The sequence below is a fragment of the Anser anser genome, assembly GCF_964211835.1.
Source record: "Anser anser genome assembly, chromosome: 26".
In the NCBI taxonomy this organism is placed as follows: Eukaryota; Metazoa; Chordata; class Aves; order Anseriformes; family Anatidae; genus Anser; species Anser anser.
The window spans coordinates 640,999-652,360 of NC_139747.1; positions in this window are offsets into that span (position 1 = coordinate 640,999).

Consider the following 11,362-nt stretch of genomic DNA (forward strand, 5'->3'; position numbering starts at 1 on the left):
GGGCTTTGACACTCAGCAGCCCCGGAGCTGTTACAGAGAAGGGACCAAGGCTTATTAAGTCATTTGGCCTTTTGGGAAAGATTTATTCCTATGACAGAGTGAAGATGACGCACCTCTGTCTGTGTCACTAACGAGCCCTGTACTCTGTCCTGGCATTTCTGTGGGCTGGATGTGCTGTTATTTCTGATGCTGTATCAGACAGTCAGCCTGGGCCATTAAATATCTCCTGGCTCTTTTCCTCTCAAACTTTACCTCATTTATCTTGGCCATGTAATTCATCCTGCAGTTTCAATTGGCCAGTGAGTGTTTTTTCACTTAATGTTTTTCCTTTCTCATTTCCTTATAGACCAGCAGTGGCCACACATCAGGAGGTGCTGCAAACCCTGGCAGGCTGGGGATGTGGCTGTGCAATGAAAGGCCCTGTGGAAATTCAGAGCATTGTTGGCAGTGCTTTCACATGCACCACATGGGCACTGGAGGTCATGGTCCTAAAGCTTCCGCACTGAATGGCACCATGCAGGGCGGTGATGAACAGGACTGGCTAAGGAGAAGAGCTTTTTGCCTGAAAAGATGCAGAATTGTTTCCCTCGCTGCTATCCTGCCGTCTCGCTCTTGCTTCTCCCCTACAGTGGCCAGCTGGGGTGATCTTGGTTACTGCAAAACCAGTCATTAACCTCGTCCTGATGAGGGATCGCTGCACTTGTGAGCACAGCTGGCCCCAGCTGTGTCAGGCTCATTAGCACCAGCACCAAGGGTGCCATAAAGGTGCTGTGCCCGCAGGTTGCCCTCAGGGCTGGCAGGCAGAGCTCTGGCTGTCAGCACGGGGTCTGTAGGGAAGGGGACCTGGCTGTGGGGCTGCTTGGGGTGTCTGTGGGGATGGCGGTGATGGGCTATTGGCACAGTCTGGGTCCCAACCACCCGCAGCGGGGCCTTGGCCAGGGCTCTGTAGCCCCCTGGGAGCAGGGGATGGGCTGTGCCCCACTGGGGGGCTGAGCAGGACAGCAAGAGGGCCTCTGGGAGGCGGCAGCAAGGCCACTGGGCCTCATCCAGCCCCCTACTGCTCTGCCCTGTGGCGAGGCCCAGCTCCAAGCCCTGCATCCACGGGGGGATGTGCTGTGGGCACGGGCTGTCTGCCCGCCAGCCCAGCCTTGGCCCTGTGCTCGGCGAGCTGGCCTGGCAGTCCCAGGGCTTTATTAATAAGCCAGCAGCACACACCCTCATCCCGAGACCTGCAGTCATTCTGTACTCAATACAAGCCACGCTCTAAATAGTTCGTGAAGCAACTCCCAGGTCCGTGTACTAAACGTGAGGTGCTGCAGCCAAATGCTTTTAAGGCTGGAAGCAGTGAGTGACCCAGACCTGAGCGATTTGGGCTGCGCAGCATTACGGCTCGGTGACTACCCGGCTGGGAGCACTAACGGGGCTGGCGGGGGGCTCCTTGGGCTGAGGGGAGCCAGAAGCCTGCTGGGGATTGTGGAGGAAGCAAAAGCCTGCAGGTCCTGAGCAGATACCAATGCAAAGTCTGACTGCGCTGGAACAAATGAGGCCTTGTGAGTAATTGGTATTATTATTATTTTACTGTTGCTGTTTTTCTTATTGTTCTAATGTCCACAAACATCTTGTGCTTGAGCTGTTTTGCCTCATAATTTCGTAGCAATGTTTGCTCTTCGGTTTATTCAGGGACTTGCTGCACAAAAGGTGAAGTAATTTGTACTGTGTTCAGTTAGGATTGTTAGTAAGGACAGAATGTTCTTTTATCCATCAGCACAAGAGAATTTTCTCTAGCAGATGCTTTTGGCTGTCCTTTTTTGTGGCAAACACTATTAAAACTGAGGCATCCTTGTATTGCCGTGGACAAGGGCATCCTGTGCCGTTGAAGCTGTGGGCTCTCAGCATGCAGGACTGTGTTCGTAGTAGGGTCTGGAAGCTCTGCACCACTTCGGGAGAGGCAGCCCTGAGCACACGAGATGGGCACCAGGGATGTGCCGAGTACAGCACCAGTGTAGCACCAGGGAAGTGCCCAGGAGCAAACCCTGCCCCCGGCACAGGGGAGAACCTGCAGGGATCAGTGGCCATGTGGAACAGCTGGAACGCTGTGGAAGAGTGTGCAAAATGTGGCCAGTGTCATGGCACAGAATAAACCACCCAGACATGTGCTTTCCAAGCTGTGAACCTGCTCAAGCTTTTGCTTTAAAAGTGCAAAAAATATTTTGCATGTTCAACATTGCTATAATAGTTGCAACAGTGTTTACAATTGTGATCAGCCAAAATCTCTGCCAGAAATGTTTTAAATGGCAGTTTTATTCTGCTTTCATTACACAGGAGGAAACCACAGGGTTCACTAGGGACTCCTGCAATGGTCATAGCTGTGAGGAGAAATGCTCATTAACTTGCTCATCTCCCCTGAGCGTGCACAACGGATTGTCCTCCAGGCACTAAGCTGGCACTGGCAATTCTGCTGGGCTTGTGCTGGAAAGACAGAATAAGCCATTTGGAAACTCCTGTATGGAACATTTATTAATGTAAATGCCCCACCAGTAAATGCACTGCAGAACTTCTGACAGAAACTGTGGCTCAGTTAGGAGGGTACAGCTGATAGCACCGTGAGTTAAAACTGAGGATGAATTACAGATGGCTAGGGAAATCCTATCACAAGAGGCAGGAGACCTGATTACTTCCCACTTCTCCCAGCTCTTGCAGGTTAGTCTGTTTTGGGTGCCTCCTGCAGCAACTGCTGAGCCATGCTCATGCTCTCCAGTGTAAGTAATGTTGTCTGTCTGCTATACTTTAGCTGCTTTAGCTTTGGCCAAATAAAACCAAATATCTCCTTTGACTGTAAGATACAAGGACTGGTTAGTTGGAGCTATCCACTCTGCCTAACAGCCGGGTTTTCTAGTGTTAATTACCTCCTGCAATAAATGAACCTGGTGCTATTTGTGTAATAAGTCAGGTGAGAGCAATCCAGCCCTTTTATAAAGGTGAGAGGGAGGCTGACCAGATGAGAGCTTATTCCACTACCTCCTGAGGAGCCTCTGGAAGTGGGCACAGAAAGGATGCCAGGGCTGCAGGATTAGCAAATCCTTCCATGTTGCTTGGAAAGGCACTTGAAATGACAAACTACACAACCTCTCCTGAGAATCTGTTCGGGGCTGCTTTGGTCTTACACTTAAAATGCTGTTTTCCCTGGGCCTAACTTGTGCTGTCTTTGCCATGGATTGAATTAGTCTGAAATGCATGTAGAGAGTAGATGCATTATTTTTTGCTTCGTCCTTTTCTGTGTTTGAGGATTTAGCACATCTCCTCTGCCTACCCTTCTCCAAAGGGAATGGTCCCATTCAGTAGAACACAATGCAGTCAGAAGGGTATAGACCTAAGGTGTGCTGCTGTGGTGACACGAGCTGAAAATGTCCAATGCTGCATTCCTCTGCAATGTGTCGGCAGATGCACATGCATTTTGCAGGGGGGGAAAAAATCTGAAGTGGCAAACCTGCAATTGTTTAAAATATTCTCCTTGCAGCTAATTTTTCCATGTCTGTTTCTCCTTCTGGCCTTTCCTCTGCAATTAGAAGTGCTTTGCTGAGATGTCTTTAATGCTTGCTAAATTACCTCGTTTGTTTTGCTTTTGAAATGGATCTGTTTGCTAACACATGCTGCTTATTGCTCTACAGTAGCAGGGGCTCTTGCTTTTGGCAGTTTTTTCAATGCTTTTTTTTTTTTTTTACACAAGTGGATTCCTAAAAATATTTCCTGCATGTAGATAGTGCCTCTACTGTATGAATTCAGATTATGGATTTGATTAGGTGCTGGAACTGAAAGTTGCTGGTTGCATTTTCATTTGAATTGAGCTGGGCTGTAAGAAAGCTCCATTAATGCCTACTGGTTTCTAGGCATCGAAGTTTGCAAATCTGTCTAAAACTTGTCCATGCAGCAAAATGAGTTTCTGCAGCCTGGCTTGGTCTGCGCCTCTGCAATCCATTACAACTAATGCTCCCCGTCCCCCCTTAACTTCCGAATGTGTTTATCCTGCTGCGTAGAAAGCTGCTGCCTTTTGTTTTACTTTTATCAAGCCTGGTGCATCCTTTACAGATAAGTGGTCTGAAACTAATACCATATGGGTGCTAGCAGTGCAGCCACCCCTGCTGGTAGGAAGTTGGGAGAAAAGGAGATGTGTGTGTTTTAATAAATGCTCCATGTCATGAGCAGAAAATGAGTTAGTTTGTCTTAAGAAGCTCCCTGTGGCTTAAGCACATATTAATGGCAGCCAAAAAACCCTGAAATCTCTGCTGCTGGAGGGCAAATCCCAACGACACTTCTCGGTGGAGACACGGGAACGCTCTTGGGGCTGTGCTGCAGGACTGCGGTGCCCTGTGTGCACACGGGTCCCCCCCATGTGCTGGGGGACCACAGGCTGGAAGGGGCTGTTTGCTTGGTGCATGTGCAGCAGCAGTAACGTGGGGGGGGGAAGCAAATGCTAATCAGAAGCCAGTCACCCAGCAAGGTGGTGGAAAGTAGCTAGAGAGAACCCAGAAGAACTTGGTATTTGACACTAAGGTTTATTTTTCTACTGTAGAAATTGAAGGCAAGAACATGAGTATAAGATCCCTCAGGAAATAGCAGGAGGTATTTGTGTTGGTGTGTATTCGTTATCTGCCATGAAGGTGTTCACTTCTGTAGCCTGGAAATATATTCCCTGACCACTAATGAACTTTAGCTGGTACCTGTAGCTTCCTACCCAGCAGGGTCACGCAGTGCTGCAATGCTGCTCTGCTGCAGCACGCTGTGGAGCCGTTTGCCACCCTGCTGGGAAGCTGCAAATCCCCTGGCAGGCATGGGTGCCCTCAGTGCCGCTCCTCAGTGCCCTTGCTATCGGCGGAGCATTTCTTGCACCTTGAGCTGCCGGTGGCCAGGGCTGGGCTGGGTTTCCCCTTGTGCTTGCAAACCCTCCCGGAGGGCACGACATGGTGTGGAGCCCGTGGCACATGGTGCAGGAGCCTTGCTCCCTCTGAAAGGGCAGTGCTGAGTGCTGCCCTGCGGTGGGGCTCCTGACAGCTTCACCTGCCCCAGTACAACTCCAGGGAGAGTACCTGGCATCTCCCCGGCTCATTGCTCTCACCACTGCCTCTCAGAATTTCAGGTAAAATGACGCAGATCCATGAGCTCTGCAATAATCTGCACTTTTCTTTTCTGCCTCTGGTTACGGCGTGGCCCCATTTTGAAAGGTCTGAATAACTCTTTTGGCCCCTGGATACAACAGCAAATGATGATCCTTCCCTCCTTATTATATCTTTGGCAATAATTATTCTTCTTCTCCAAACATAGCATTTTCCTCTTTATGAGAATTTGTTCTCATTCTCATTTCCATCCAGAAAGTGCTGTTTTCTGTTTTATTTTTAATTGAAAGGCTGGAGGGCAAATGCAATTAAACTGTAGTGCGTGAACTGTAACTTGTAATGTTAAAATCACCTTGCCATTTGCAAATTACTTGTTTTCTGCTCTGGACTGCATTATAATTCCAAGTTTTGGTCCTCACGATCAGAACAAATAAGACCAAATCACAGGATTGAAGAGAAAAATAGATTGAATGTATTTGTTTCTTATCTAAGGGAAACAAAGGTCTGCTGTGTGGGGTACAGCTCTGGTCTGCAGCTTGTGGAAGCGATGCAAGGCTCCTGGCACAACCACATGCTGAGCATCTGTGCTGTGGGGGGGGCTGTGGTTCACAACTGTGTGCTGGTGACCCTGGGAGAAATTGTTCCTGACCAACAGTGAAAAATCCTTTGCTGTAATACTTTGTGTCAGATCAGTCCGTCTAGTCACCATTTTTACCTTCCTGCAGCAGGGGAAGGCCCATTGCTTCTTGGACGGAATCACACGCCACTTTAAATCTCAGCGTTAGCTACAACCAGGTGTCCCTTAGAATAAAGCTCTCCCCAGGCTGCCTGTGCTTTCCCACGCAAACCTCGCTTGCTCTTGCAGTGGAAGACGGAGGGCAATGGGGGACGATAGAGTGACCTGTCATTATTGCTAATAGATAGGATCAATAATATGAAACATATCATCCTTCTTCATTTTCTCATCATGTTGAAATCAATACACTGTCTTGCCCAGAGGCCTCTTCTGAAGGCTGAGCTCATTCATTATTGCACACCACCTCCTGGATTTACACCAAATGTTCCATTTCTCTCATGTAAAAAATGGGCCACATGTCAGTGTTGCTGATAGCATCTTGGGCTCTGTAACCTCAGAGCAACTGCACCAAAATTATTCTATAAGGGTGTCTGCATGCATTAGTGATTTATCCAAGAAATCATGTACTCTCCTGTTATGACTCAGTCTGGTTGTTTGTCACTGCAGAAAGTGAGAAAAGTATGGCTGCCTCAGACTTAAATCATGCATGTCTATGAAAAAAGTGTGAAAGGGTAAGACACACTTAAATAATAGTCACAGAGGAATAAAAGCTCAGTAAGTGCTGAAAAAAAGTGTACTTATTTAAGTTACTGCATCAAACTCTTGTTCAACAGGATGTACGGGATCTAGTGGGAGAGTTTCCTGGGGTGTAAGTCAGGACTAGCGGACCAGTTTGTCAGGGGCTAGAATGAGATGAGGCTCCCTTGGTGTCTGACTTGGCATGCGGAGGCTCAGTAGCAGGGCACAAGCCCCAGACACAGGCAGCATCTGGGCACACACAGAATAGAAACTGCAAATAATCAGCTGTGCCCTTCTGTAGTGCCCGCCTTGCCACGTGTGGAAGCTCTCCCAGCTTCCTCACTGCTGCCTGAGCAAGCCGTTACATCTTCTGTTTAACAGTATTTAGCCCTTTTATATGTTGCTAGTGGGAAAAGTGTATTTGTTAAATTTGGTGTAATTTGAAGGGGGGAAGCAAATTTATCCATGGTCCTTTTAAATCAAGAGGGTGAAAACTGCTTGTCTCACTTGGCTGTAATGTTATAGAATTTTGACACTGCTTTTATTAGCAACTGATTTTTTTCACTGCTTTAGTTATTCTTCACATGCAATGCTTCTGCAGGAACAGGCTCCTGCATTCTTGTCTCTCTCCCCATCGCTCTCACATCTGCTTGCAAATGAGTTTATTCCCTGGAGAGATGTCTCTGGGCTGTGGATGAGGCACGAAGCAGTGCACAGCTGATTCCGCAGGAGTGTGGAGACAAAGAAGCTTCTTGTCCATTACTTGTTTCTTCTGTTCATGCTTTGTGTGAGAGGAGGCCAGGACGTGCATCCCCAACGAGCTCCTCCCAGGCCTGATCTCAGGAGGATTTGTGCCTGAAAGCGTCCAGACCCCCAAAGTCACAGGTCAATTTTTGAATTAACTTCACATCAAGTCAAATTTTGAGTTAACTTCACATCGAGTTAATTACAAATTACATAAAAGTGTCCACAAAAAGGTTTAAGAACTATACTAATTTGAGGAGTCACTTGTAATACCTCATTACTTGCCCTATTTTAATTATGCTTATCAGTCCTTGCTGATAATTAGCACTGTGTGCGAGGCAAGTACTAGTGTGGTGCCCAGGGAGCAGGCGGAAATCTCACTGATGCTGGGGAGACCAGGGGTGCGGTGGCAGCCAGGGGACGGCACCGGTCGCACGCTGCAGGATGGTCCCAGCAGGGCTGTGGTGGGACAGGCCACATCTCTGCAGCCCCCAGCAGCACGTCACTGGTCCCGCTGGGTCAGCAGGACCCACGGTGCCAGAGGTGGTCTTGAGGGAGAGCAGATGAGACCGGCCACCAGGACGAGGACGTGGCTGTGAGGGGCCCATGGCTTCCTCAGCAGCAGGACACAGCCCTGCTTGCAGGAGCCTTGGGGTCATTCTGGCCAAAATCTGTGGTCTGCAAGCCCCCAGGAGCTCCCAACTCACACAGAGGCCACCAAGGAAGGTGGCGGTGCCTTCAGGAGCTGAGAGGTTGGTGTGAAAGTGTGGGGTCTTGTGCATGCACCTCTCGGTTGTGGGCATTGGGTCTCGTGTTTTCAATTCTCCCCTCTCAACAGACATGCCAGGAGGCCTGAAAAAGTCTCTCAAAAGGTCTCGGCAATGTAGCAGGAGAGGGGAAGCTTCAGCACCAGGTTGCCTTTCCCGAGGGCTTGTCACAGCTTGAAGCTAAATGTCAGGCCGTTCCGTTAGCACCAGCTTTTTCTAATTCCTCTGGGTTATGAAAAGGTTTAATGAGAGCAATTTTCTAGAGCTTTTATAGCCTTAAGATCTTGAGACCTTTCAAGCCATCCTCCAGTGTAACAGCTGCTAAGGATGTGTGGGGCAGTCCCTCATCAGACCCTCTTTTGCCTGGGGAAGTGTTTGAAGGTCTCTGTATGTACAAGTGTGAAAGATCTACGTCTGCTATGTCTATGCCTCTGTGTAAGATCTACGTCTGCTACAGCACACGTGCCACTTTGCTGCAGCATGTACTATAGTGATGCAAAACTGAAGCAAACTAATAAACCATTTACCAACCTATTAAACACATTTTAAGGCATGATTTGGCTACCCAACCTGCAAAAAAAAAAAAGATACAAGGAACTACAGCCTGAAACAACTGCCATACACTCACCTAGAATGGCAATATTAAAGTTGAGGTTCTATTAATTTCCATTGTATGGTTTTATCTTCCTAGGATACATTTTTGCAAGTTTTTTTTATTAGATGTCCCTTTTTACTTAATACTTGCAACATTTAAAGAATATGTTTGAGTAGCTTAAAAGTAACCTGTTTGCAAAATGCCACCTGTCGCCAGGCTGCAGAAAGATTCCAAACTTATTAGGAAAATTTGTCTGTCCATCCTGCTCGTGCCACACTCCTGCTTCTATAGTTTATGCCATTTAATTTTTCATTAATGGCTTACTGGAAGTACTGTGTTCGTGTGTTGTCTCTACCCGTTAAGTGGACTGCCTTTCAGAACTTTTATATTTCGACATGGGGCAAACATAAATAAAGTCCAAACAGTGTGTGAAAAAGATACCCTAGCAGCAATATACTGAAATTCTTCCAAGACTACAGTTTAGAGCTAAAAGCTTTAAAAATTCATATAGGAAAACCAGAGTAGCTCCCCAGGGCAGTTTGCTTTTTTTGTGTGTGTGTACTAAATGGTGTGATCGTATCAGAAGAGTCGCTTTTAAAGTTGGAAGCGTTTCCTTCCATGGTACTGTTTAGGATCTAAAATAAAACCTTAAGGGTCTATATGGAGACCTAGAGCTTAGCCTGCAAAGAGGTGATATAAAAGGTACATATGTTCATTTAACAGACAGCATAGTTCCTCCTCTCATTCCTAATAATTGACTTCTTGTTGTGGGCTACCTGTCTGCTGTTCATGATCAGGGAAGTATGTATTCATAGCACTTATTGTGCTGTCCTCCTAAACACACAAAAGCAGGTGTTAAAAATAAATTCTTTCAGCATTATGCTCTACAACGTCCTTACACTACCTGCAAAGCATGTGATTTTTACTAGTGAGGTTTGTATCTGTTTTAAGTAGAAAAGTATCACAAAAAGAAAAAATCTTTAAAAAGCCAGTCTGAGGAAAAAAAAATCTCGAGTATTATCCTATTATGTCTAATAACAGAAAAAATCAAAATTCTCCAGCGGAGTACAATGACCTGTTGTAACTCGTGTTTTTTCTCTAGCAAGTGAGATTTTGGTTCTGTGCGAGAGTGAGGAGGGAGCTGTCAGCTCCGGCAAAGGCTTTGCGTGGGGAGGGAGAGCAGGAGGGAGGGGGCTGAGACTGGCAGGGGGCTGTTTGCAGGGCCTGGGTGTTTGTAAAGCTTTGCAAACAAGGCACCAGTTCTGCAGGAAGGAACGCTTACTGCTATGTATGGCACCGCATAAAGCGTGCCCAGCGTCACCGAAGGATCGCTGCCCCTTGAAGTCTGGAATTTCTGGGTGGAAAAGGGGCTGCCCCCAGCTCCACCCTGCCTCCTCGGTGCTGGGGGTGGGACTGGGTGCTGGCGCCGGGCTTGGGGAGCCCAGTCCTCACGGCATGGTGTGAGTTCTGGCAGAAAGGAATCAAAAAGCATTGCTTGGGGTGGTCTGTGTGTGGTGGGTGCATCCCAGCGTCGGTGCTGGGGAGTAGTCATTGCTAATTGTGAATTGGTATCCTACTGCTTAGTTATTTATATGCAATTGATGGTTTTTAATGCTGCAAAATTACTCCAAGTACACCAGCACCTGTGCTTTGTTTGCAGTGAAATACTGCTTTAGGTTTCTGGATGGCATCTACTCAAGTTTGTAGTCAATAAATACCTGACATACATGAAGGCAAACAAAACAATGTTCTCTGTTCTGTCCTCACGGAAATGAATTATGTGAATACTTATTGTTAACAAACTACAGAAAAATGATAGCTATGTGAGCCATGGTGAAGCAAATGACACAGGCAGAACTGTATTCCCTTGCATTCACTAAAGGTCTCCATCATTGTTACAGGGCTTGACTAGAATATAAATTGATGAATGAGCCACTGTTCTCAACTGAGTCTTATACCATTCCATGCATCAGGCCTTTCTAACCGGGTCTGGATGTAAGGGTGCGCACCCCAGCTGGGACAGGAGCCTCAGCTCCACAGGCACGTTGCCTGCAGCTGCCTGAGCGATTGCACAGCCCTGGCACTCCTGCCTTTGCACGTGCTTTCAGTTACTTGTAAAAGGCCAAAAAATAAACACCTGCCATTGCCCAAAAGGCTGAAGAACTTTTCTTAGGCATCCAGAGCTCCCCTGGAGGCTGGAGAAGTCCCTTCCCATCCTGGGGCGCTCAGCAGCCACTGCCCGCAGCAGCCTTCCTGAACGCTGCTGGTGTGACACCTGGGTAGCCGGGGCTTTCACGGGGATGACAGCAGGAATAGTCCTTGAGATGGACCATCCATCCCGTTCCGATGGCTCCTGAGAACATGCTGATTTGCCAGTTAGTATCTGTGAATACTAATGCACCCTAATCAGCCAGGCTTTTGCTTCTGTCATAACAGCCAAGTTTAGCAAAGGCGAAGATAAAACACTGCTCTGTGAGCTGCATCTCAAGAGAACTGCTGCAGTAAATTCAGTTATATGTTCTTGTCCATGTTAAATGCAAATAACCTCCTTAGTGCTGCAGATCTTGATTATAAACTTCTCTTCAGCTGAAAGGAGTCATGACTGTATTTTACTGTCCTGAAATCTGGAATTTGCTACTTGCTTTTTCAAACCTCTTAGTGCCGTGTTTACATCAATAATATCTCCCTTACAGGGCTAAGCACTGGATGCCAAGGATAACAGATCTTGATTATCACTACCAGAGATTTTAACAGCCTTGGCTTATTATAGATGCTGCTCTGCAGTTGGAGATATTCTGGAAAAAAAAAATAATCTGTTGAGATCCAAATA